The 26,401-nt window shown below is 43.7% G+C and overlaps 1 protein-coding gene across 6 annotated transcripts in view; it reads left to right on the forward strand.

The window, feature by feature from the left end:
* Positions 1-26,401, forward strand: part of LOC119457442 (uncharacterized) — a 149,792-nt gene that overhangs the window by 26,010 nt on the left and 97,381 nt on the right. The gene's annotated exons all lie outside the window — the stretch shown is intronic.

Raw genomic sequence — 26,401 nt, forward strand, 5'->3', positions numbered from 1 at the left:
GTGCTTACTTTTCTACTAACGTGCAAGTCCAGAGGGGACAAAGAACTGTAGAGAGAACGAGAGAGAGGAGGCAGAGAGAGAATGGGCAGAACCGACGCAGTCTTGAAAGGAAGGAATAACAGCCTTGCCACTGTCGCAGTTCCCATGCAGGGGGAGAGGGCGGGAGAGGGAAAAGATGACATGAGAAGGCAAGGAAACAGCGGTTGTAGGCAAACTGAAGTCACGGTATGGTAGGTTTCTGCTATTTCTGAAAAATAAACACCATGCAGATTTGTCAAGTGGACAACTGATGCAGGGCTGCAGATGCAAAGCCGTATTAATACACCGTAGGACCTAGGCAAGACTACGAAAACGGTTGCACGTCAAATCAACACTTCTTTGCCCGCCGCAGTAGCTTGACGGCTATGGCATTGCTCGAGGTTGCGGGTTCAATCCTGACCATGGCAGCCGCATTTCAACGGGAGCCAAATACAAAAACACTACGGCACTTAGATTTAGGTGCACGTTAAAGAACACGAGGTTGTCAGAATGAATCCGGAGTCCCCCACTATGGTGTGCCTCATAATCCGATCGTAAATTTGGTACGTACAGCTTCATAATTCAATTAAGGTTTAACACTTCTGCCACGACGCAATGTGCCACGTGAGGCAATGATAATTCTGAACCCTCTCAGAGATTATGAACGATGGCGCACAAGGCCACAAGCAAACACGTATTCCTGTGTGTTCTGTGTACTACACAGACAAACAGCAGTGGTGCACGTCAGGTAACGTTTAACATCAACTCACCATTCTCATATTGGACTAAACACTGAAGAAATTACACATTCGCTGTCAACACCACCGCTAATTATCGTCAATCAAAGCAAAAAGCATATAAAGCTTTGCTTACATCGATTCCCACAGTGTGTAGGATCTGCATATTTTTTCAGTTTTCAATTTTTTTTTACTGAGTTGTTGCATTGTAAATAATTCTTTTTTGCTCTATCCTCTCTGCTATTCTCTCTCCATGTTCTTTTGCCCTCCCCCCTTCTCTGCTACTGATCTCTGTCCAGATGTCAGCATACTCTGCTTACTGTGGTCATTAGTAATTTCTTTGTTTTCCTTTCTTTTTATTTATATATCTGTTTATATAAATAGACAACCATTTACTACAGGCACAAAACTATATGTACCATTTCATGCCTAACTGTGAACCATTACTGTTCATACCTTCCTTTAGTGGGCCTCTACTTTGCAGAATGCTAAAAAAAAAAAAAAGATTAGGGGCAGCTTCACACTAAGTGGTGCGAAGACCTCCCCTAGCTTTAACTTTGCTTTCCTTTGCTTAATTTGGTTTGGCTTGGCTGGTTCTTAGCTTTGTCTTCGCTTTCCTTTGCTTAACTTGGTTTGGCTTGGCAGGTTCGTAGCCAAACTTAGCTGATCCCCGGGGTCGGCGCGCAGTCTTCTAAAGACCACTTTATAGTCCGACGTAGCGATGACGCGGGAGCGCACTTGGCACGGGGATGCCACACCAGCGATAGCGCAGCACTCTATAGGCTGGTGCGAGGCATGGCCGACGTATCCAGCATTCGTTGGCGTGCCCCGGCTGCAGCCAGCATTGAGATAGAGGGGTCGGTTGTCGCACCTTCCATAATCACGGCTATCCATCAGCCCATCTTGCTCGACGAGACGCAGATGCAGTCCATTCTGGGTAATGAGGCCTGTGCGAAATTCAGCATGTCGCTTCTCGATGCCGGCTGCTGCTGGGGCACGCCGACGAACGCCGGATACATCGGCCGCACCTCGCGCTGTGGCGAGGGTAACCTGGGAGAGGGTGCTCGCCTAGCAATGCCTTGCATCAGCTGTGCGAGGTGTTGCTAGGCAACGCGCGGTGATGTCATCGCTAGGCGCAGTTTTTTGTTCGCACTACGCAGCCTAACCAAGTGCTTAAACAGGTCCGCTGTTAAAAAGGGAAAATATTTCGGGGAACCCATCTCACGATGGCTGTCGACAGTAATGCATTTAGCATTGAATCAATATAGCGACACTAGGTATTGCCACCGCCAAAACGAGTTATGTGTGAGGCTTGTACAGAAGTGGGATTCCTCTTTAGCGTGCTTCCCTGAGAACACTCGGTGCCATCCGGTACTGCCGTCGTGAAACCTGTGTGTAGCCTCCGAAATGCATGGCACACCATTACGTGCGAATGCTGAGAAACTGGTCATGCGACAGTCAGGCTCCTCTCCTGTGCTCCTTTCTAGACAAAAGATTGCGCGTGGCCTCCGAGAGCGTGACATGCCGGTGCCTGCGAAAGCTGAGAATTGTTTCCTCGCTTGCTGCACACTTGGTGGCACATACTCAGTGACTCAAGTTGTTGAGAGGTTCTTTGAAGAGTGGCACATACCCGGTGCATCTGTGGTGATCAGCACGAGCATGGTGATCAAAGAATTCACTTTTTTCTTTTTATTTAGCAGGAACTTTAGTGAGAATCTCTATGCACTGAAATCTGCCTCTTGCAAGTAATCTTCAACTTCTTTCAATATATCATCCTTCCTAAAGAATAAGGAGTTGTGCCAGTTTCGGTGGCAGATTCTAGCCCTGATCTCTCCATGTTTTCTTTGCTTTTCATTGTATACATGTGTTTCCATATGCCTGTAGTATAATTTGTGCAGGTTCGGCTAATAATGAAATGTTAATTTCTCTCAAGTTGCAAAGTAGCCAGGAAGAGAGGGGACTCAGGGCAAAAAGCCACTTTGATGCAGCGTAAAGACTGCCCGTTGCCTATTGATCAGATGACAGTATCTTCACAATAAACAAGAACTCGACCTAGCTTCGTGAAATAGGCTCAAGGGCCAATGAGTCGAACTGGGCCGGCTACGTGCCAGGTTTAAAACCACCAGACTGGGCTCAGGCGGGCCAATGCATGACACTTTCGCGCTCAGGTCAGGCCCAGGCCTGAAAAAACAGCCCGTGCAGTGTGGGTTATATGCGCATTTTGCCTTCAAGTGTGGCTTCATGGCAACGCTGTACGTGCTGTCTAAAGTCACACCTTAAGGCTAGGTTCTCTGCCATTTAGTCTTGTTATCTCCTAGGGAACCCCACCGTTGCGTTTTGAAGCTCCCCTCTTCCCTCTATGGTCACCCATTTACCTCATTATGGATCGCCATTTAGCATTTAGTAGTTACCGAATAGTGCACACATTGCCGGCAAACTAGAATTCGTATCACGATGAACTGCACTCAACGGCCATCCTAGTGCAGCAGAGGCTGATGATAAAACTTTCATCATCACCATCATCATCAGCCTATATTTATGTATACTGCAGGATGGAGGCCCCTTCCTGCGATCTCCTATTACCCCTGTCTTGCTCTAGCTGATTGCAACTTGTGCCTGCAAATTTCCTAACTTCATCAGCCCACCTAGTTTTCTGCTGTCCTCGACTGCACTTCCCTTCTCTTGGTACCCATTCTGTAACTCTAATGGCCCACTGGTTATCCATCCTACGCATAACATGGCCTGCCCAGCTCCATTTTTTTCTCTTAATGTCCATTAGAATGTCGGCTATCCCCGTTTGCTCTATGATCCACACTGCTCTCTTCCTGTCTCTTAACGTTAGGCCTAGCATTTTTCGTTTCATCGCTCTTTGTGCGGTCCTTAACTCGCTCTCGAGCTTTTATGTTAACCTTCAAGTTTCCGCCCCATATGCCACTGAACACACATTGGTCTAGAAGCCGTCTTCAAGACGTCTTGACAAGAGAAACAAGACGTCTTGAAAACCATTTTAAACGTTTACAAAACGTCTTGAAGACGTTTTGGCAAGATATTAAATATGTCTTCAAGACATCTAACCAAGATTTTGTCGGACGTCTTAAAACGTCTTGTAGCCGTCTCTAAGACCGTCTAATGCACCGCCATATTTGGGACATCAGACGTTTTACAAGACGTCTTGTAGACGTCTCAGAGACAGCTAGAAGACGTCTTGCAAGACATCTTGGGAACGTTTTGAAAACGGCTACAAAACGTTCTGCTGGACGTTTCAAGGATGTCTTAAAAACATTTTTCACTGCTTTAAACATCTACTGGTCAACTAAGGCATGGCCTTTTCTAGTCGCTCATATTTAGCTAATTAAGCCCTAAATATTGTTTTACAGTATTTGTAGTATTTACAAAAGATAGTGACAGTAAAAATATACTTAGTCTAAACTGAACTGGAGATGATGTGAAATCTGAACACGACGTAGGTGATTTCAACACACAATGTATTCCATAAAGTTACCAAGTCTTCACTCTGAGGAAAAAAAAAGTGAGAAAACAAATAAGCAATAAACATGCTGACTATGAATATATATATATATATATATATATATATATATATACTATATAAAGTACAACAGACTTGACCTCTCTAAACTTTAGTTCAACACCTGATCTGTTAGCTAGGGAAAGCACTGGCACAAATATGACATTTTAAATAGTCTCCAGAAGCTAAAATTAGGTCATATTGCAATCCAGATGGTCTGTCTCCTTCCGATGTCAACTATCCAACGAAACGTTGCTTAGCTTCAGTGATCTGGCTAGAAACAGCATACACTGCCCATTACGTCCAGGAAGACCCAATATCACTTTACTTACCGTGTCAATACTGATGTAGCTTTGTAGATGGAATAATATCAGACTCCAGCAACACCATTACAGAAGTTTTCCTTGCATGGATGTTTGGCATGTACACGAATTTAGATACACAAAACGCCCTTCCATTATAACATTAATTATAAAGGAATTGAGTGTCTCCCTGTTATCTGCTACATGGAGAAATCAATGAGGATGCTCCTATTCCTCGCAATATTGAAAAAAAAAACATTGGCTTTACCGACAGCACCAATCCCTATGGCGCATTTCTTACAACCCACCATGGCATCACTGAAATATTGGCAAAGCCACAAAAGCGATAAACACATGTGAAAGCAATGTACGCTTAACATAAAGCATGATTATTCACACAAATGAAGCGCTAAAGTAGCCAAAGGTTTCAAAGAATGTTTAATAAATCAGTAAAACGCCACTACATAAACAAAATGTTTCTAATGCACCTCCTAGAGTTTCGTATTGTGGCTGTCTGTTATCACAAATTGGTCACTTCATCATTCAGGGAGCTGGCTTAGACAGTTCCACAAGCTGGTGCACCCGCAGAAAATTCAGCGTGTTTCCATGATGCCTGACCTCAGATTTAGCAGCTGCAATTAGAAGGTAAGACAAAAGATTAAGAAAATGTTACAGTGAAACGTCGTTATAACGAAACTTGATATCACAAATTATTGTACTCAACAAAATGACATTTCCGCTGAGATCCCCGAGATATCCATGTTTTTATAACCTCGTTTCAACGAAGTAAAATTATCCTGCCAATAGATACACCAAACTTGAGTTTCTCCGAAACAAGAAATGCCCGACCCTTGCAGGCTCACTTCTGCTTTCCGCAGGGTAGATCACACATTCGATGCCGATGTTTAAAACTTTTAGGTATTTGCGTTGAATCCACCGTCGAACACTGGTCCTTGTCACCACTATGCGTAGTTGTACTAAGCAGACTCTAGATCGCCATCGCAATTTCTCTCATTGCGGCACCACGCAGGCTAATTAGTCCAGCTATAGGCATGGCCTCGGAGATTGCGCTGGTGCAATTTCGGAGGCCACGCCTGCCTGTGTGTACCACGTGCTGTTTGCACACGACGAACATTATTGGGTTCACAGCGTGTGCATCTTATTCAACCGCGTCACCATTTCACCGGTTTCGCGATGCTAGAGACGACCCAACTAAAAGCGGTAATGAAAGATCATCACATTGAAACAGAAGGCAATCGTGACAGATGCTAAGAAGTGGTGTGTCAAGGACGCCAAAGTTTCTCTTGCTGTTTTATTAGAAGCTCAGCAAGCACGTGGCCATGTAGTACTTCTGCTGGCCAAAAAGCCATCTTTCTGTACAAGTTCAAATTTGTGCGCGACATCGCGCACATATTGCAGTGAACGGCAGTGATGAATATAATGACATAATTTTGGCTCCCCCTTCAACTTCGCTATAAAAAGATTTTATTGCGTATGACTGATGAAAGTTCCCACTCATTTATACCGCAGCCTTGTTTGCAAACAGTAACTGTTAGAAATGCGACCTAGTCATCTTCCGTATGCAGATGCAATAATGCCATCGCTGCGATTCCAGCTTATCTGTAGCCTCGGTAGCTAGCCCCTGAGATACTACCGTGCAATCCGGATTCTTGGCGATAACGACAGCCTTGTCTAAGAAGGCCAGTGCCATGGTTGGAGGCTGCCACGTCCTCCGCAAGTACGTCGCAAGCGACATTTTTCGTTTTCACATCATACACATGCTGCAAGCCCTTTTTCAAAATTGCATTTTTTGTTGAATTAAACGTAGTAGCAGTTTGCACCGAAAAACAATTCTACACCGTGTCCTTCACATGTACCAGTTCATGATGCAACATGCACGCACGAACATATATGCGCCGTGCATCATAGGTGTTCAGAACACGTGGCAAGGCCTCCTCTTGGGGACATGTTGAATGGCAGCGTCAACTCAAGGACGCGCGGTCAAGCGAGCTCTCATTGGCCAACCTGAACGAAGTTCTATGCAACGAATGAAATACTTCCGGTGTAAGCGCACTCAGAATGTTCGTGACGTACTTTGAGCCATGCGCGCCTTTGTTAATAGGCGACGTGCCAGGCACAAAAGAGGGCAGGGGGCCGGCCATAAAAAAAGAAAAAAAAATGGAGGGGGGGCGGAAGCCTGGTCAGCCCCCCCCCCCCCCTCCACCTGATACGCCTCTGCCCCCAGCGTCCTGATTTGAGCAAATTTGCAGGGATGGCTGTAAGATTTTTGCTTTAATCCTGAAGACCAGATTTCTGACAATGACTTGCACAGATTACATCCGAGTGAGCATAACCGGAAATTTTCAATCGTTCCATGAAATATCGTTGAGGCCTGCCACATTGCCGGCCATGCGCCCTCGAGCTCGCAAGACCCTCGCCTATGTCCCTCGAGTGAGCAAGGCCATTGCAATTGTTCTGAAACCCTATAAAGTCAATGCCCCACGTTTCGGCCCACTAGTTGCAGCATGAAGAGGCAGATGTGAAGATGCAGAAGGTATGTTCCAAGCATTGCATACAGAACAGCCTGCGCAAATCGTGACTAGCTTTACATGAGCGAAAGCAGTCTCTCAGAAAGCGCTTGAAGCAAGAAATCTATGTCAAAGAGATGAATTGGAAATGAATCAGAAGGGAAGAAACAATGTCGTTTCCAATACACTTGAGGAGCACGTGGCAGCCTGAATATGTCACTGACGAGACAAGGCTTCCATCATTGCCAAGGAAACTGGATTTGAAAGCAGTAGCTCGAATCCCTTGCTATAAGCAGACTACAGAAGAAAACGTTGTATCGCAACAGTGGCAATCTCCCGCCTACATACGCAGAATGCTATCGTTTCGAGCAATTCGTCTTGTGAACAAGGCTTCCATACGTCCCTTTCTTATCAACACCTTTTGATTGGTGTCCTTTCTTTTTCCCTTCTTGTAACATGAACTCCAGAACCAAGAGAAAGCATAAGCCAGATGCAGCATTGAATTTGAATTTATTATCCTAGCTGTTTCAAAGTATGCAAGTCAGTGTGAGTAAAAAAACTGAAGACGGCAAAATTATACTTATTAATCACTCTTGGGGTTTAAATTAGGACACATAGATTTGTCAAGAACTAAGTGCAGCAGCATTAAAAAAAGTTCGTTCCAAACTAGCAGTTAATGAGGACACAAAAATACATATGCCGCACATACAGGACACACTTAGAATTTACTTATTTAAAGGCACAAACGATAGGACATTACTTCCGTGTGTTATTCTGAAGTCCAACATCTTGTTCTGTCATTACTGAGGCCGCAATGACTTATTCACCTTCTCCGGTCATCCTCGCCTCAGTGGTAAGCTCAACCTAGTTAGCGGTTTGTTCAGCTTACGGGTAACAGCATACTCAATTAAAATGACACTTACACGACAAGCGCATGGGCTAGTCATATCACTACTTCAAACCATTACGTTATTAAGCACCTGGCATGCCAGGCGAATAGCCAGGCTAACATCTCCAGCATCTCATTAAAGAATGTTTCTATCTCTCTCTATGTATATGTGACACAGAAAGCAGCTCAGTAACGTAATGGTTTTAAGCATGTGATTTAACTGGGCCATTGCGCTTGCCCAAGTGCTATCCAAATTGTTATAAATTACTCGATGAGGTGGCCTATTCTACGAAAAATGAAAACGTTTAATTGAACAATTGACATAGTTACACTAATTAACTTTTTATTAATTACTTTACTGCTCATATTTTTATCTACGAATTGTATCTAGTGATTATGCAAGGCATATCGACTTGGAACGAATTCTGAAGAGGGCAATGGTTTCGATATATGCGGTATCAAACTTGGAGTAAAAATGCACTCTTTATTAACTTAATTAAAAAAACAACGCTGTTTCATACATTGAAGCACACACTAACTGGAACGCCAATTAATTTCGGTGGACGCATTCAAAATTATTATATCGAAACTAACGTAGTCCTCAATTCTCGGTCTAAGTCGATATGCATTGCATACCCACTAGCTACAATTCGTAGATTAAAATATGTGCTGCAAAGTAGTTAAAGTGTTTATTAGTGCAATTAAGTAAATTATTTAAAAAGCATATTGGTTTCTCGTAAGGTAATGGCCACCTTATCAAGTAATATTGATCAAGGTTTATAATTGTGCTATCTGCCACAGGCAATTAAAAAAAATTGGTGCAGCTAAAAAAGACACCACGTATATGGCCACACATATTCCCCTCTGGAACAATAATGTGGCCTTGTAAACTATATTTCCGCATGCCTATGGCACAAGAGAAATAAGAAATGGCCTTTTCAGCATTTCAAATAATTAATCTTGCGATAACAAAGGCCTATCATTATGTGTATCACAGGAAACCACTCTCTCATGCATTGTTGTGTTTACCAGCGCTTCAGCTTGCTGATGGAACGCTGCAAGTCTCTGATTTTGCTCAACGCTTGACGCTACGTGTGAGTTGGTACGCATACCTCAATTTATTTAATTATCCAGGTACCTCACCGGTTCCCACTGGAACATTAAATGAACAAGCATTTACTAATGCCGCTCTGCCATTGCCGCTACTGTATCCGCCAGCTACGTGTTGGTTTGCGTGCATTACACCACGCGACGTGTACAACTGGCTCAGCTTAGCGAGCATGTGCCAACCAGACTTGTGCCTGAGACCGTCGCAGCAACGGTATAAAGCAATATATAGCGCTATGCTAAACGTTCGTAACAACCCTAAAATTTCAATTTCCCTTCGCTTCCAGAGAAGTTTGTTGGAGGAAATCGCTACGTAAGAGTAACATTTCACCAGCGATCCCATAAAGCGCTGATAAAATAATGGGTAAACAAGAAACAAAGCAGGACTTCACAACAGCGTGACCCGCCGCAGTGGCTCAGTCAGCTAAGGTGTTGCGCTGCTGAGCACGAGATCGAATCCCAGCTGCGGCGGCCGCATTTCAATGGAGGCGAAATGCAAAAACGCCAGTGTGCTTGCGTTGCAGTGCACGTTAAAGAACACCAGGGCTGGTATTTTGTAGCGATGCCTTTCCGGTGCTAATGCCTTTTCGCGCATATCGCGCTTGGTCAGTGGACAGAGCGACGGTCCGCTCGCGTTAACAACAGGATCAGCCGGCCGTGAGAGGTGGATGATAAGACTAGTATAGAATAAGTCATAAGGCATCGCTACAAAATACCGGCCGAGGTGGTCAAAATTAATCCGAAGCTCTCCACTACGGCATGCCTCATAATCAGAACTGGTTTTGGCACGTAAGACCCCCGAAAGAAGAACACAACAGCACGGAAACGCGTAGATGGCCTGGTGATATTTCATTAACCAGAGAAATCAACAACGACACATGGGGCGTGCTGTAGGTGCGCAAATCCTGTCTGCGGTGGCCACATTAGAATGAGGTCGAAATGCAAAAATGCCCGTGTGCTGTGCATTGGGTGCACGTTAGAGAGCCACAGGTGGTCAACATTCATCCGAAGTCCCCTACTAAGGCGTACCTCATAATCATATCGCGCTTCTGGCACGTAAAGCCCCAGATTTTTATTTGAATTATGAGTTACCTAAAGTTTTGTTTTCAGCCCGCGAGATTTAGCATATTCAGATTCATGACTTGCGGTACGAACGCCGATGCGAATTAACGTAAGCCATCCACAATTTCTAGGTCAAATGGATAGTGCGAAAGAAAATTATGCGCAAGGTGGCGTGTTCCCGAGTCTGCATCCATGAGCAGGCACCCACAAAGATCGCAGTATTTTAGAAGTGCCAACCAGCAATCAATAGATTCGAAGTGTGAGTCACTGTAGGTCGACCGAATGCGCAATAAACAGTTACATCACCGCCCGTAAATGCAAATGAAAAGAATAAAACAGGTGGGTCACATGCAACCAGTACAATACGAGTTGAAACGTAACACGTTACAAGCAAGCGCACGATTTTTAGCGAGAACAATGGGGATCAAGATTCGAGGCGGGAATATTTTTGAACAGCGCTATCACGTCACCCAGAAATTTAATAACAATAAACTTGCCAAACCAATTATGTCGGCTACGCAAGTTTGCCTGATCACATTGGTGATCGCCAACAATGCTGGAATGGTGGGCCACTGGAAGAGCAAGCAGCGTAGTTCTATATCACCAAACGAGCGACACTAGTTGAAGCCCTAAAGTTTCGGCATGCATACAGCAGCAGCTGTGATAAGCCTGTCATGAGCAATTAACTCTCCTTAATGTTTAAAAATTCAATTATGGGGTTTTACGCGCAAAATCCACGATCTGATTATGAGGCACGCCAAAGAGGCGGATTCTGGAATAATTTGGACCACCTGGGATTCCTTAGCGTGCACCTAAATCTAAGTACACCGATTTTATAGCATTTCGCCCCCACAGGGACACTAACTGTCCCGAATGCATTCCACGGACCATGGATGACTGCAATATAATTAGGAACTAAATTTGTCAGTGTAGCACTATATCTCACACGTTGTCAGGATCATCAAGAAAAACACGAAAACGCGTCATGAAATAGTTATTCACAATGTGGAAAAAGCAAGCATAATTTTATCTGTGAAAAACATGTATCAACGTTTAATTTAACACCGCGGCAAGCTCACAGTATACCTTTCAAGCACGTCGCGCAAACGTGACATGCCCATAGAAAGGGCATTTTGGGGTAACAATTCTCAGAAATAAGGCATTTTCGTGCGGTGCTCACTTTTTTTGTCGGTATCGATGAGGCAGGATCCCGCTTTCCGAGTCAAAGAAGCCACGCCATGTACTTCGAGGGTCAACAAGGGTCCTTGGTTAACGCATCGAAAACAAAAAATAGAGAGCACGCTCTGCGAGTGTTCTAAATCGAAAACAAAGGCGCGAACCGACTTGCCCGAGCAACCGGCGCCACCTCTCGCCGTCAAAAAGATGCGAAAGGGGAAAGATTGGAAGGGCAGGTCGGGAGAGAGAACGGCAAAGTGAGGTTGAGCTTACGCACCGAACGCAACGCCGTCTCTAATGGCTTTCGCTCACGTGATAGTTGGAGGCGTCGAGAAAGCGTGGTTGTTTAGAGGTAGAGGCGCTACGCAGGCAGGGCTGTCAGGCATGGGGCAAGGTAGAAAATTCTAATCTCATCCTCCTTCCATGTCTGACAGTCGCGGCGCCGTTAGCCTTTCGTTAGCACGGAGAAAGGAAACTCTGGAAACGAGCGCCCGCACTGAAATGCGCAATGCTTGCAGCGTTAGCTCCGGATACATAGGAATGGTGAAATCAACATTCTCGGCAATCGCTACACCGATTTCGATGACGTTTTTTGCATTTAAAATAAAATGTAAAATCAAGTATGTGCTGCAAGCAGGTGTTGATTTAATGTCAGCGCTGTCTTTCAAAAGAGTCTCGAAAATTGCTAAGTATCAAGTTTACAACTCCGCGACATAGCAATACTAAACGATATCACAATTTTGTAAACTGCACCTAATAACACATCCAAAGCAGACAAAATAGATTCAGTATACGCGGCTCTGAAAGATACCGTTAATTATCGAAGGTGATTTTTTTTGCAAAGCCCTTGTAAACGCTGTGATAAGTACACGTGGACTGCAAACTTATTTCTAAAGCAAATTTGCCTGCTTTAAGCGCTCCGATCTTGGTAGATGATTGCATAATACCCCCGCCATGCATCGGCTGTATATGGCTGCACTGATCATGAGCTGCTGACCAACCGTGATCGGTCCTGGTAACTGCAATATCGGTCTTGATGTAGTTACAAATTGGTTAACTTAGCGCTTCTAATATTCCAATATACAAAGCAGGGTCATTCAAAACATTTCAAAGAGGTCACAAATAAACTTTGCAGTATTAAAATTTCTGGAAACGCTTACTATGATATGTGGCATACTTCTAAAATTGCTGTGCTGTCGTTGCAAATAATTGGGCAAAGCGAACACGTCTAGATGAAACGCTTGATATGCTGCTCTCCCCCCACAGTGCACATGATTATTTATAGCGCCAATTTTAGCTGTAGCTTTTCGGCGTATGTAGGTATTTCAATGCACGATTCAATATCACAACTTCTGAGTACACGACGGTGAAAAGCATAATCAATTCGGAATTGATCAACTTGCGATACTATAGTTTTTTACTACTTCATTGAACAGCCGACAGCGCAATTGTTATGTAGCTCAATGTGCAGATTTCCGTAGAAGCGAAAAACTGCCAAAGAACGCGCTGCTGTGGAGGTTGAACCAGCACCGTGAGAAAAACGCTGATTGGGACTGCCTGCGGAAAACCGCACAGGTAGAAACCCGAGTTCAATCTTCTGGCACAAAAAATATATCATTGGACCCACCTATCCATCAATCTGAAACTAGCGCTCACACTAAATTTGCGCAGCTTCTCAGCATAGGCACACGTTTTTCTGTTACCCGCCACGGTAGCTGAGTGGCTATAGCATCGCGCTGCTGAGCTCGAGATCCCGGGTTCGATATGAGCGAAACACAATGATCGTGTACTTAGATTGATGTGTGTCTTAGAGATCCAAGGTGTTCAAAATTAATCCGGAGGCTCCACCTACAGTCTGCTTCATAGTTTAGGCACGTACAACCCTTGGATTTATTTTTGACTTTTTCTGTTTTCTCAACGTGGTTAAAGGCCTTAGGTCTTGTATGTAAGCTGACTTCAATCTAGCGCAATTTTTTACGTTTTCTTCATGTTTTTTTCTTCGTGAAATACGTATAATGCTACAACTGGACATACAGCTCAACGACACCTTTGTAGCTAATGGAAATATGCACCTTATAGGATGGTAAAATAACAGACCAATGGAAAGCCAGTGCATGTACATGTTTTTTAAGTACAAGCTTTGTGGCTAGTATGGGTGCTAGATATCTAACAACCGTATAAAGTAGCGGAAAGAACCGAAATGCGTATTTTATACATATATCTGGATAAGGATCTGCACAGATATGTTCGAGACGTTTTTACAAAACGTTTTCCAGCCGTCTTAGCAAGATGATAGCTTAAAACAGCGCAACGTCTTCTAGCGTCTTTCGCAAAACGTCAAGACGTACATAAAATATATTTTGTAGCCGTGTTGAATAGTTGTAGACGTTCTAGTTGATTTTGGCTGGTCCAAGACGGCTACAAAACATCTTGTGTTCAGTGGGATATATGATAGCACCAGTAGAATACAATGATTGTACACTTTTCTTTTCAACGACACTGGTAAGCTCCCAGTCAGGATTTCGCAATGTCTGCTGTATGCACTCCAACCCAATTTTATTCTTCTGTAAATTTCTTTCTCATGATTGGGGTCCCCTGTGAGTACTTTCATACGACAGAGCAAATCACGATTTGAGCTTGCTGACTGCGAATCAAGTGATCATATGTATGTCACCCGTGCCCGTGGTGTTCTTTCTCCAGGAAGCACGCAACTAGCTAGTAGAAGTCTGTCAGGCTCCGCCTAGTAGCCGTCTTTTGTAAGCTGTAATCTAGACCTAGACTTCTACAAGCCAGCTGGTAGCTTAGCTAGAGTGTACTAGATTGGGGGAGTGGGTCCAACGAAGGGCTGAAGCTTTTTTTATTGAAAAGTTTGTGGCGCCACCGCCATTTTCTCCCGAATGATCGGCGGGGCGGAAACCCTACCGCAGCTGTATGGAGCTTTGACAGGCAGATACTCGGTGGTGGCAGCATTGGTATTATTCCCCACCGATCTTTTGTAAATAAAATGATAAAAGAGCGGCGGAAAGAATGCAAACGATGCAACAACGACGGTGCATCGAGCAGACGACAGCTACTCAGCCCGTGAGCTTGCCTCAGCCAATGAGTGCTGCCAAAACAGCCGGAGCCAACGTTTATTGGCCAGAGATTCAGAATAAGGCGATGACAGCACTGCCACAATTTCAATGTTTTTTTGCTTCACCCTCGGCGCTTGCCAAGGCGTTCGCTGGACCCACTCTCCCATTCTAGTGTGCTCTAGCTGAGCTAATGCTCCCTCCACTTATGGCTAGTAGCCACCTTGGGAAGCACTGCTGTAGCTGCGGTGTAGACATTCAACGTTCAGGCTTGTTTCAGCTTCGCAGGTGCTGTAGTTAGCTGTACTTGCCATGCTTATGATCCTGGAAGGTTGAATTCTTATTAAGGGCGAAAGCCTTAGATTGCTTAGGTGGTCAAAAATTTGACCGTCTGGAAAATTCAATGTCACCAAACTTGATAGCACCAAAATTGATGGTGCCACCATTGATGGTCGAACCCATGACCTTTGGTGTTACTTAAGCGGAGTTAATTAAGGTGCCACCATGTGTTAGGGAATTAACTCTACCTTAATTAAGACGTCAACTAAGGCACTCGAACCCACAACCTTTGGTGGGAGTCGAACCCATGATCATTGGTTAAGGCGAAGTTAATTAAAATGCCACCATGCCCCATGGTGCCACAGTGTGTTGGTGCCACCATAGTGCCATCAACAATTAAAGGTTGTGGGTACGAATGCTTTTATTAATTCTATCTTAATTTAAGATATAGTTAATTAAGGCACTTGAACCCACGACCTTTGTTGGGAGTCTATATATATATGTATACTCGGAACAACAAAAACGGAGAAAGGTGCAGGCTACATTGACTTCACACTACTCTGTGACAACACTGCAGGCGACGCAGCCATCTTTGCAGTCACATGGGTTGTGCAGTGCAGAAACCATTCATTTTTTAAAATTATATCCACATTCAACCAAGACAATACATGCAAAGTAATTTGAAATTCACCATGATTTTCAGACAGGCTTTTTACATTCAGAACTACATTTTTTAACCTTGCAATGGAAGTTTCATTTAGCAAATGTGTAAAGGTGACAATTTTTTAGCACTCAATGTAGCAATGCCCGACAGATCTTTTAACCACTTTAAAGGTTCAATTTTCATGAAATATTGCATATGTATGCTTATGAGCTGCTGAGGATTTTGTTTTACACCCTCATGGCTTCCCTCGAAAAAGCATCATAAACTTCAGCTCTTTAATGGCATCAATGTAAGAAAGAATCCTCAGCTGTAGGCGGCCATTACCTTTGGCGACCACACTTGTTTGCTGCCTGCGGTTGGTTTTATTTGCATTGCCTTCATGCCTAATAGTGGAGTGGACACACTTCCATGCGCTAAATGTGGGGCCATAAGTAGTTTTTTCCTCGTATTTCAAGATCAGTGAATGGTTTTGAGGAGACTTTCATGTGAAAGTTTTGTGGTTTCACTTATTTTTGCGAATGTTAGTTAGGCGATCATGTTTTAATACAGTGCGTAGTGATGAATAATAGTCTCGCAACTGTTTAACATGGCTGACGATTGACCACTGAATATCGAGTCGGTAACGGTTCAAAATACACAGCTCCTGTCATAGCCTCAAAGCCAGTACCATTATTACGTTGCAAAGAGGCAAAAGAAAAAATAACACTGCTCACAAACCTTAAGAACTTGCAATCTGAAACAGCGTCCGTCAATAGCTGCATGACTGTGACAATCGAAAATGTTAACTGACATTCGTGCCATACAAATCATGAAACATTATTTTCAGCAAAATAGGAACTCGTCAACCGTATAAAAAAGTCACTTACTGAACCAAAATAAAGTGTTGTTGTTGCTGCCGTTCTTGCAAACACAATCCGAAGTTCTCCACTCGAAATTATATCACTTTAAGCAAGTGAACAGCAAGAATTAACCGCCGCCACTGCTGCTGAAAGTTTCAAAATCGACAAAAAGAGCATGAAGCTACACCGTTGCATGTGGTGCCACCTGTGGTAGTGGCGCTGCAGTTGACTAATGCTACCTAATGTTTTCTCATGCTTACATATTTTCACTTAAAAACAACTTTAATGCACAACTATGCTTTTAAACAGCATATATTTTATTTTTTACTTGCTCTGTATCTACATTTTAAATTGCATGTTTCCTTTGTGGGCTGTGAGTTGCAGCATGCCATCAATGTGGCACCAGATTTGTGCGTGCTTCAAATCGTGCGTAGGAAATTTATGAAGAATCTGTTTCTGCACACTCCATTTGGGGAGCACAGATGGGTGCTGATTACGCTAGTCGGGGTTTGATATGCTCTATCAATGCAGCTATCGCCTCCCCTTTTCCAAAGCATGTCAGCAACTTCTAAAATTGACTATGCTTACAAAATTGATCGGCTGCCTACAGGATCATTGATGAGTGCTTAACCAGTGAGCCCAGTTGGTGTCAAGGCGGTTCATTGAACCCAGTGGCACATGCTAGTGACACAAGTTTATTTATTTACCAGTCTCAATTTGAGGCTGTGGCAGGATTAAGAAATCGATAAACTAAAATGAGCACACAAAATATATTTAGGCATCATAAATAAATGGGCTGTAAGCTGCTGCTGCAAGATTAGAAAATAAACTCGGATAATTTTTTTGGCAATAATTCAATAAATTAGCTGTTTACGAGCTTCTGTGGCGAAAGGTTGTATTGTCAGATTGTGCATGAAAAAAAAAAAAAGAATAATAGCGATAAGTGTTTGTGTGGAATCTGTATTCTGTCAAGTGCTTGTTGTGTATATTTCTAGTCAGTCTAGTTTGTGTGAGTGTTACATATTTGTCGCGGTTTATTTTGACAAGGTTATTTAAAAAGCTGAAAGAGAAACTTGAGCCATAAGAATTTAGCAATTTACTGATTGTTGCGATTCTAGCCTGTGCTAGAAGTTCGGAAGAATTGTGATGGTCGTATTTATTATACATGAATCTAATTGCCTAATGTTGTACTTTTTTTAATTTCGCTATTCCTGAACTGGTGTGAGGAAACCAACTAAACATAGCGTACTGTAATATTGGTCTAATAAGGGAGGTGTAAGCTAACGTTTTGGTATTAGGAAAGGCAAATTTATCATTTGTTTTAACAAATAAAGACTAGAAAAATGTTTTTCTACTAATATAAGAAACCTGTCTTTCCCATCTTAGATCTGAAGTTATAAATACTCTGAAGTACTTGTATTCCTAAACCTTCCTAATCAGAGTATCTTGTAGTTCATATGGGCAGTTGAGCGGCTCATTCTTTCTGGATATTATTATTGAAACTGTCTTTTCTAAATTTATCAGCATCTGCCATTCCTGACACCAATTCTTTTTCTGAGTTCAGAACAATTTAGTCTTTAGGGCTATTGATAATACTGTAAATAATACAATCATCAGAACACATTCATACAGTCGCATCGGTGCCATGAATAAGGTCATTTATAAACCGAGAAAAAAAAAGCATAGGGGCTAGAACTGTACTTTGCAGAACTCCAAACACAGCTGCAGGATAAGAAGTGTATCCATTGACAAGTACATACTGTGATCTCTTTATAAGATAATCTTAAAATCAGTTTGTCACACTGTTTTCCTCTACAATTTTTGACAGGCTTGTAGATAACTTAAGTATGGGACACTTGATTAAATGATTTACACAGATAAGGAAATATTACACCAGTTTGCTTCTATCTATTCTTGTTGCGAATTAAGTCTTGTGTAGTTCAATTCGCTGCATTTTCGGGGACAGACCCTTCTTGTAGTCGTGTTTGTTAGGATCATGGAGGTTATTGGCATTGACAAAACGGGATGTGTTTGAGAATAATATGCTTTAGTAATTTGCTAGCTGTACAAGTCAATGGGATGGGTCGGTTGTTAGAAGGGGTAATAGTGTCACCACCTTTGTGGATAGGGATAATCCGGTGCGTATTCCAATTTGTGGGAACTGAACCTATATCTGGTGATCTTGTATAAATGAAAAATAGATACTTTGCCATCCACTTCGCATACCTCAAGCTTTTTTTAGATCAACGGGCAAAAGAAGGGATAAAATTCCAGATTCTGATAAAGTAATTTTTCCCACTTGCCTGGGGTGTGTTTCTGAAAAATTTTTCAAGTCGAGAGCAATAACATTTTCAAGAATTAACTTTGATTTAAAGTAGTTACTGAACTTTGTGCTACAGTCTCAGGTGCTACAGTGCTACAGTCTCAGGCAGGCTTTATTTCAGAAATCGCCAGAATTTATTTAGCGCTGCTTCAACGATGCTACTGAGAGTGACATTCAAGCAAATATATTTAGAACCTTTAATTGCTTGTTTGAGCATGCTCCTGAGATTGCTAATTCTTGCAAAATAGGTTTGGAGTGGGAATCTATGCATGAGTTTCCTGTTAAAAGAAATTCTGCGCTTCATATTAATAATTTCAGAAGTTATCCAGTGGTTTGTTTTTCTTATAACAAAATAAGTGCATTATAAATAATAAATAAACGTATGTATATCGGCTGTCCCAGCAGAAACCGATGGCCTTTCTTTTTTTGTGGAATGTAGGCCGATAGGTAGTGCTCAACTATATTTTTAAAGATTAGCCACAAGTCGTTTGTTGGGAATTTGGGTCATCAGAACAGTTTTTTAATTTGCTAAGACGGCATTCAAGAAAATCAAGAATGCTGGCATCGTCAGATTGCGTCCAGTCATAAATACAGGTTGTGATTGTATTCACACTTGGATTTGCTCCCAAAAAAGAAAGCAGATAGGTATGTAGACAGGCATATTGGCCTTGTGGTCCGATATGCCTTCTGCTATCTCACATGAGACAATATAGTCTGGAATGCACTCTGATTAACGAATGTCAAATGCTGCTACTGGTGTCAGTTATGTGCACAGGCTTATAATCTAAAGTTGTTCTCCATGTCAAGAAGGGTTTCATTCCTTTATTTGTCACCCTGTATATCCTGTCAGCATGCCACGTCATACCAGGAAGATTGAAATCGCCGGCCAGTATGATTTTTTGTTATCATGGACCTAGACATATAATCCTGTAAGTCTTCCAATATGTCTTTCTTAGCATGAGGTGGCCAGTACTTATTGCCACTGCCCAGTTGAAACATTGCACAAGACTGTTCTCCAATTTTTAGTGCCAAGGCAAAGGAGATACGTACATTCAGTCTTTAACCAAGATAGTTACTTCGCTGCCATATGTGAACATTAGTCTTTACGAAGGACTGTACAGCCGGGTGGAAAAAAAATGTAATATTTGGCGTATTAGTAGCTGAAAGCCAGGCCCTAGAAATAGCGAGGACATCTTGCGAGTGCTCTGGAAGAAAAGCCTCTAGTTCAGCTCCTTTGTTCGCTACACTTCTTGCAATGACATTATAAATAATGGAGGGCTCCACAAGTTGCTTTTTTGTTTTTTTGTTCACACTGTATTGTTCACAATGCACTGTTTTTTGTCATGAGTACTTTATCATTGTTTTTTTTTTCATCTCAAAAGTAGCTCACATCGGCCACTTTAATTTTGTCATATACTAGAGTAACCTCATGATTTTCATGAGTCTGCTTGCAGTTATACCAAAGCTTTCTGAGAATGTTACGAGCATGTAATGAAGAGTGTTCACTTATCAGTATGTTAGAGCCTTTTAGTTTCCTATTATTCAGTACTTGCACTTAACCTCGATAGTCATATAGCCTTAAATTTACTGTCCTAGTTCTATTTTCGTTTTTTTTTTATTCCCAAGCAATAAATTCTCTCGATGCCTGAGATATTTATGCACAATTATTTTTTTATGATTTTGTCGGATAATTTACTTTCCAGTTGTTCACTTTCGGGTAAGCTGTAAATGATAAGATTGGAGCGCCTGCTCTGATTCTCAAGATTATCTGTTTGGTGCATGTAGTATATATTTAAACTATGCTTGAGCTGCTTTTGTCTTCGAATACTGCCATCTTCTGTGTCACTCACTGTGTCAGATCATGTCCAGCTTCTCGATAATTAGTGTAAGAGATTCTTTCGTCTGCTTATTTTCACTCTTGATGTCACTAATGTCAGCAGCCACTTCTTTATATCAGCAAAAAAATTTAATCACTGCGAGAACGTTTTCCCAAGCAAAATTGGCTGAGGGCTGACCATTGGGTGGTGCTCGGCAGATTGCTGGGAGCCGATCATGTCGGCTTCAAGAGCTTGGACCATAAAAAGGCTGACTTATGTTGCCGACCCCGTCGGCGCTGGCTTGGCCATAGATGCTGGCCCAGATGCTTAGGGCTGCATAATGCCGAGCACAAAAGTTTTGGCTGGCCAGAGACATCGGCTTCATGCTGGCGTGACGCTGCTGGCCGATCATATAGAATGCCCCCGCCGTCGGCGCCCAAATAGAAGTCGCCACCTAGTCGGCGTCCGAATAGAAGTCGTCGCCTAGTCGGCATCGACTTCCGACTTGTGGGGACGGGATTGGGGAGCCAAAGAATAGAGAAGGAGGTCACCTCAACCGTCTGCGGCAGTCGGTGCAGGCAGCACTCATGGGGAAGGAACCGGCAAGCGAGAGGCAGGTGCGTAGATGGTGGCTGTTCGGCAGAGCTTTTGGTGGGAAGAGACGTTCAGTGGCTGCTTGATCGGCGCAGCTTTGCACAGTTTCTATGGTTGCTGCGCTTCTTGTTCACGAAAAATGGTCATTTCCAGCCGGCAGATTTTCACCTCCTACGGACGTCCACATTTACTCGTAAGCTACTCGTATTATTTATGCTATTAGCTAGAGGCTATCTTTTGTAGCATTAATTTGAAAGGAGAGAGCGTAAGGGGCTGGCGTTTCGAGAGCTCGTCGGCGCTTTTCGATCTGTTGGAAGCGACATTATAATAGCGCGGCCAAAATGTCATGTCTTGTGGTTTATGGAGCTGCACTCAATGTGCAAGAGCTTGTCAAAGCATGCCAAAGCGTGCCGTGCAAGCGAATTAAGAGACTGGGTGCATCGTGATATGCATGAAGCACCGATGTGTGTATGCAGTGCCCGTAACGTATACTGTACAGGGGTCCCAACTATCACGCACCAAGATTTTAAAATATGCAAATGCCACGTAGTTGGACAGAATCAAGGTTGCTTACAAAGCGCTCACCTTCTTTATATAGCGAACTTAAGGACACAAACGTGTGCATGAAATTAATAGCGAATTATATGTGCCATTTCCTATGTCAAACTATCTTTTTTTTAGTCTTGTTCAAGATACCAGCATTCCGTTTTTTCATCTGGGTTGCATTTAAGAGGGGGACATTACTTTCTAAATGAGTAGTATATAGTGCAGAAGTTGCTAATTGACAAAATCGTGCCAATAATTTTTTTAATTATTAACTTTAGTGCTTAAAGGGAAACTGAGACACCCACCCTTTAGTTCACATATTGCAATGATGGAAATGAGCCCATTAACATACAGGGCATATTTAGTTGGAACCAATTTTGTAATTAGTACCAGTTTCAAGGTATACGTCAAAGTATGGGGCAAAAATGCCCTGGTGTCATCTGTATTTTCTTTCTGCACTGTGAATATATGCAATGCTCGAGGGTAGTATTCAGGACACCAACTCATTTTGCTGAATTTGACTTCGTATATCTTGAAGTTGGTGCTAGTTACAAAATTGGTTCCGATTGAATAGGTCCTGCGCGCTTATGGCCTCTAATTCCACCATTAGGACATGTACCCTAAAGCGTATAATTAAAAATATAATTAGTGTGACTCTTTCAATTAAATGCTGCTGCACTTGCAAGTTATCCAGAATGTATTGTCCGCAGTTAAGGTAACTCTGCTGAACAAGCGGAATATTTGGTATCTGCAGCAGGGGCCTTAAAAATTCACATAAGAAAAAAAAAACTCAGTGTATGTGAACAAAAAAAAAAAAAAAGCCCACATATGTTTGCCGACCACCTACCGGTAGGTGGTCAGCAAGCAGATTGGCCACGTGCAGAAACCGAGCCCGGCCCATCCCAGAAGGCCGAGATCGGGCCTTCGTGTCTTTAACTGGCCATGGGCGGCCACCCGATTTCCTGCCGAGCTCATTTTTTTGCTTGGGTTATCACCTGTATAAAAAAGATGAGCAGGTTTGTGAGCAGCGTTCTTGCAGCGGTTCTACCATGCCCCTCAGGGGGGGGGGGGTTGTAACCCCCCTTTTGTCTAACCCCTTTCCTTACGCATTTGAGTACTGCAACTAAGATAAGACGCGCAATCATCTGCACACTTGCAAAAAGCGCATTTTTTTACAATTTCCAGTGAACAAATCGAAATTAGTGCTGTTTAGATGGTATTGGCAAACTGTCAGCCCCCTTCTGGCAGAGATCCTGGGTGCGCTACTGCCCTGTGGCACATTCCCAGTGACCCAAGCTGGCGTCAAAGAGGTTCATTGAAGAGCGGCACAGTCCCAGTGGCATATACCTAGAGATCGAAGTTGGCATCATAGAGGTTCATTGAAGAGTGGCACACTCCCAGTGGCATATACCTAGAGATCGAAGTTGGCATCACAGAGGTTCATTGAAGAGTGGCACACTCCCAGTGGCATATACCTAGAGATCGAAGTTGGCATCACAGAGGTTCATTGAAGAGCGGCACAGTCCCAGTGGCATATACCTAGAGATCGAAGTTGGCATCATAGAGGTTCATTGAAGAGCGGCACAGTCCCAGTGGCATATACCTAGAGATCGAAGTTGGCATCATAGAGGTTCATTGAAGAGCGGCACAGTCCCAGTGGCATATACCTAGAGATCGAAGTTGGCATCATAGAGGTTCATTGAAGAGCGGCACAGTCCCAGTGGCATATACCTAGAGATCGAAGTTGGCATCATAGAGGTTCATTGAAGAGCGGCACAGTCCCAGTGGCATATACCTAGAGATCGAAGTTGGCATCATAGAGGTTCATTGAAGAGTGGCACAGTCCCAGTGGCATATACCTAGAGATCGAAGTTGGCATCATAGAGGTTCATTGAAGAGCGGCACAGTCCCAGTGGCATATACCTAGAGATCGAAGTTGGCATCATAGAGGTTCATTGAAGAGCGGCACAGTCCCAGTGGCATATACCTAGAGATCGAAGTTGGCATCATAGAGGTTCATTGAAGAGTGGCACAGTCCCAGTGGCATATACCTAGAGATCGAAGTTGGCATCATAGAGGTTCATTGAAGAGCGGCACAGTCCCAGTGGCATATACCTAGAGATCGAAGTTGGCATCATAGAGGTTCATTGAAGAGCGGCACAGTCCCAGTGGCATATACCTAGAGATCGAAGTTGGCATCATAGAGGTTCATTGAAGAGCGGCACAGTCCCAGTGGCATATACCTAGAGATCGAAGTTGGCATCATAGAGGTTCATTGAAGAGCGGCACAGTCCCAGTGGCATATACCTAGAGATCGAAGTTGGCATCATAGAGGTTCATTGAAGAGCGGCACAGTCCCAGTGGCATATACCTAGAGATCGAAGTTGGCATCATAGAGGTTCATTGAAGAGCGGCACAGTCCCAGTGGCATATACCTAGAGATCGAAGTTGGCATCATAGAGGTTCATTGAAGAGCGGCACAGTCCCAGTGGCATATACCTAGAGATCGAAGTTGGCATCATAGAGGTTCATTGAAGAGCGGCACAGTCCCAGTGGCATATACCTAGAGATCGAAGTTGGCATCATAGAGGTTCATTGAAGAGCGGCACAGTCCCAGTGGCATATACCTAGAGATCGAAGTTGGCATCATAGAGGTTCATTGAAGAGCGGCACAGTCCCAGTGGCATATACCTAGAGATCGAAGTTGGCATCAAAGAGGTTCATTGAAGAGCGGCACAGTCCCAGTGGCATATACCTAGAGATCGAAGTTGGCATCAAGAGGTTCATTGAAGAGCGGCACAGTCCCAGTGGCATATACCTAGAGATCGAAGTTGGCATCAAGAGGTTCATTGAAGAGCGGCACAGTCCCAGTGGCATATACCTAGAGATCGAAGTTGGCATCATAGAGGTTCATTGAAGAGCGGCACAGTCCCAGTGGCATATACCTAGAGATCGAAGTTGGCATCAAAGAGGTTCATTGAAGAGCGGCACAGTCCCAGTGGCATATACCTAGAGATCGAAGTTGGCATCAAAGAGGTTCATTGAAGAGCGGCACAGTCCCAGTGGCATATACCTAGAGATCGAAGTTGGCATCAAGAGGTTCATTGAAGAGCGGCACAGTCCCAGTGGCATATACCTAGAGATCGAAGTTGGCATCATAAGAGGTTCATTGAAGAGTGGCACACGTCCCAGTGGCATATACCTAGAGATCGAAGTTGGCATCACAGAGGTTCATTGAAGAGTGGCACACTCCCAGTGGCATATACCTAGAGATCGAAGTTGGCATCACAGAGGTTCATTGAAGAGCGGCACAGTCCCAGTGGCATATACCTAGAGATCGAAGTTGGCATCATAGAGGTTCATTGAAGAGTGGCACACTCCCAGTGGCATATACCTAGAGATCGAAGTTGGCATCACAGAGGTTCATTGAAGAGTGGCACACTCCCAGTGGCATATACCTAGAGATCGAAGTTGGCATCACAGAGGTTCATTGAAGAGCGGCACAGTCCCAGTGGCATATACCTAGAGATCGAAGTTGGCATCATAGAGGTTCATTGAAGAGTGGCACACTCCCAGTGGCATATACCTAGAGATCGAAGTTGGCATCACAGAGGTTCATTGAAGAGTGGCACAGTCCCAGTGGCATATACCTAGAGATCGAAGTTGGCATCACAGAGGTTCATTGAAGAGCGGCACAGTCCCAGTGGCATATACCTAGAGATCGAAGTTGGCATCATAGAGGTTCATTGAAGAGTGGCACACTCCCAGTGGCATATACCTAGAGATCGAAGTTGGCATCACAGAGGTTCATTGAAGAGTGGCACACTCCCAGTGGCATATACCTAGAGATCGAAGTTGGCATCATAGAGGTTCATTGAAGAGTGGCACACTCCCAGTGGCATATACCTAGAGATCGAAGTTGGCATCACAGAGGTTCATTGAAGAGTGGCACACTCCCAGTGGCATATACCTAGAGATCGAAGTTGGCATCATAGAGGTTCATTGAAGAGCGGCACAGTCCCAGTGGCATATACCTAGAGATCGAAGTTGGCATCACAGAGGTTCATTGAAGAGCGGCACAGTCCCAGTGGCATATACCTAGAGATCGAAGTTGGCATCACAGAGGTTCATTGAAGAGTGGCACACTCCCAGTGGCATATACCTAGAGATCGAAGTTGGCATCACAGAGGTTCATTGAAGAGTGGCACACTCCCAGTGGCATATACCTAGAGATCGAAGTTGGCATCACAGAGGTTCATTGAAGAGTGGCACAAATTTAGGGGCAGATAGCCAGATATCAAAGTTGTTGTCAAAGAGGTTCATTGAAGAGCGGCACAGTCCCAGTGGCATATACCTAGAGATTGAAGTTGGCGTCGTAGAGGTTCATTGAAGAGCGGCACATATTTAGGGCCAGATACCCAGATATCAAAGTTGTTGTCAAAGAGGTTAATTGAAGAGCGGCACAGTCCCAGTGGCATATACCAAGAGATCGAAGTTGGCATCACAGAGGTTCATTGAAGAGCGGCACAGTCCCAGTGGCATATACCTAGAGATCGAAGTTGGCATCATAGAGGTTCATTGAAGAGTGGCACACTCCCAGTGGCATATACCTAGAGATCGAAGTTGGCATCACAGAGGTTCATTGAAGAGTGGCACACTCCCAGTGGCATATACCTAGAGATCGAAGTTGGCATCACAGAGGTTCATTGAAGAGCGGCACAGTCCCAGTGGCATATACCTAGAGATCGAAGTTGGCATCATAGAGGTTCATTGAAGAGTGGCACTATTCCAGGTGGCAGATAGCCAGAGATCGAAGTGTGGCATCAAGAGGTTCATTGAAGAGCGGCACAGTCCCAGTGGCATATACCTAGAGATCGAAGTTGGCATCATAGAGGTTCATTGAAGAGTGGCACGTATTTAGGG

The sequence above is a fragment of the Dermacentor silvarum genome, chromosome 7 (assembly GCF_013339745.2).
Source record: "Dermacentor silvarum isolate Dsil-2018 chromosome 7, BIME_Dsil_1.4, whole genome shotgun sequence".
Lineage (NCBI taxonomy): Eukaryota > Metazoa > Arthropoda > Arachnida > Ixodida > Ixodidae > Dermacentor > Dermacentor silvarum.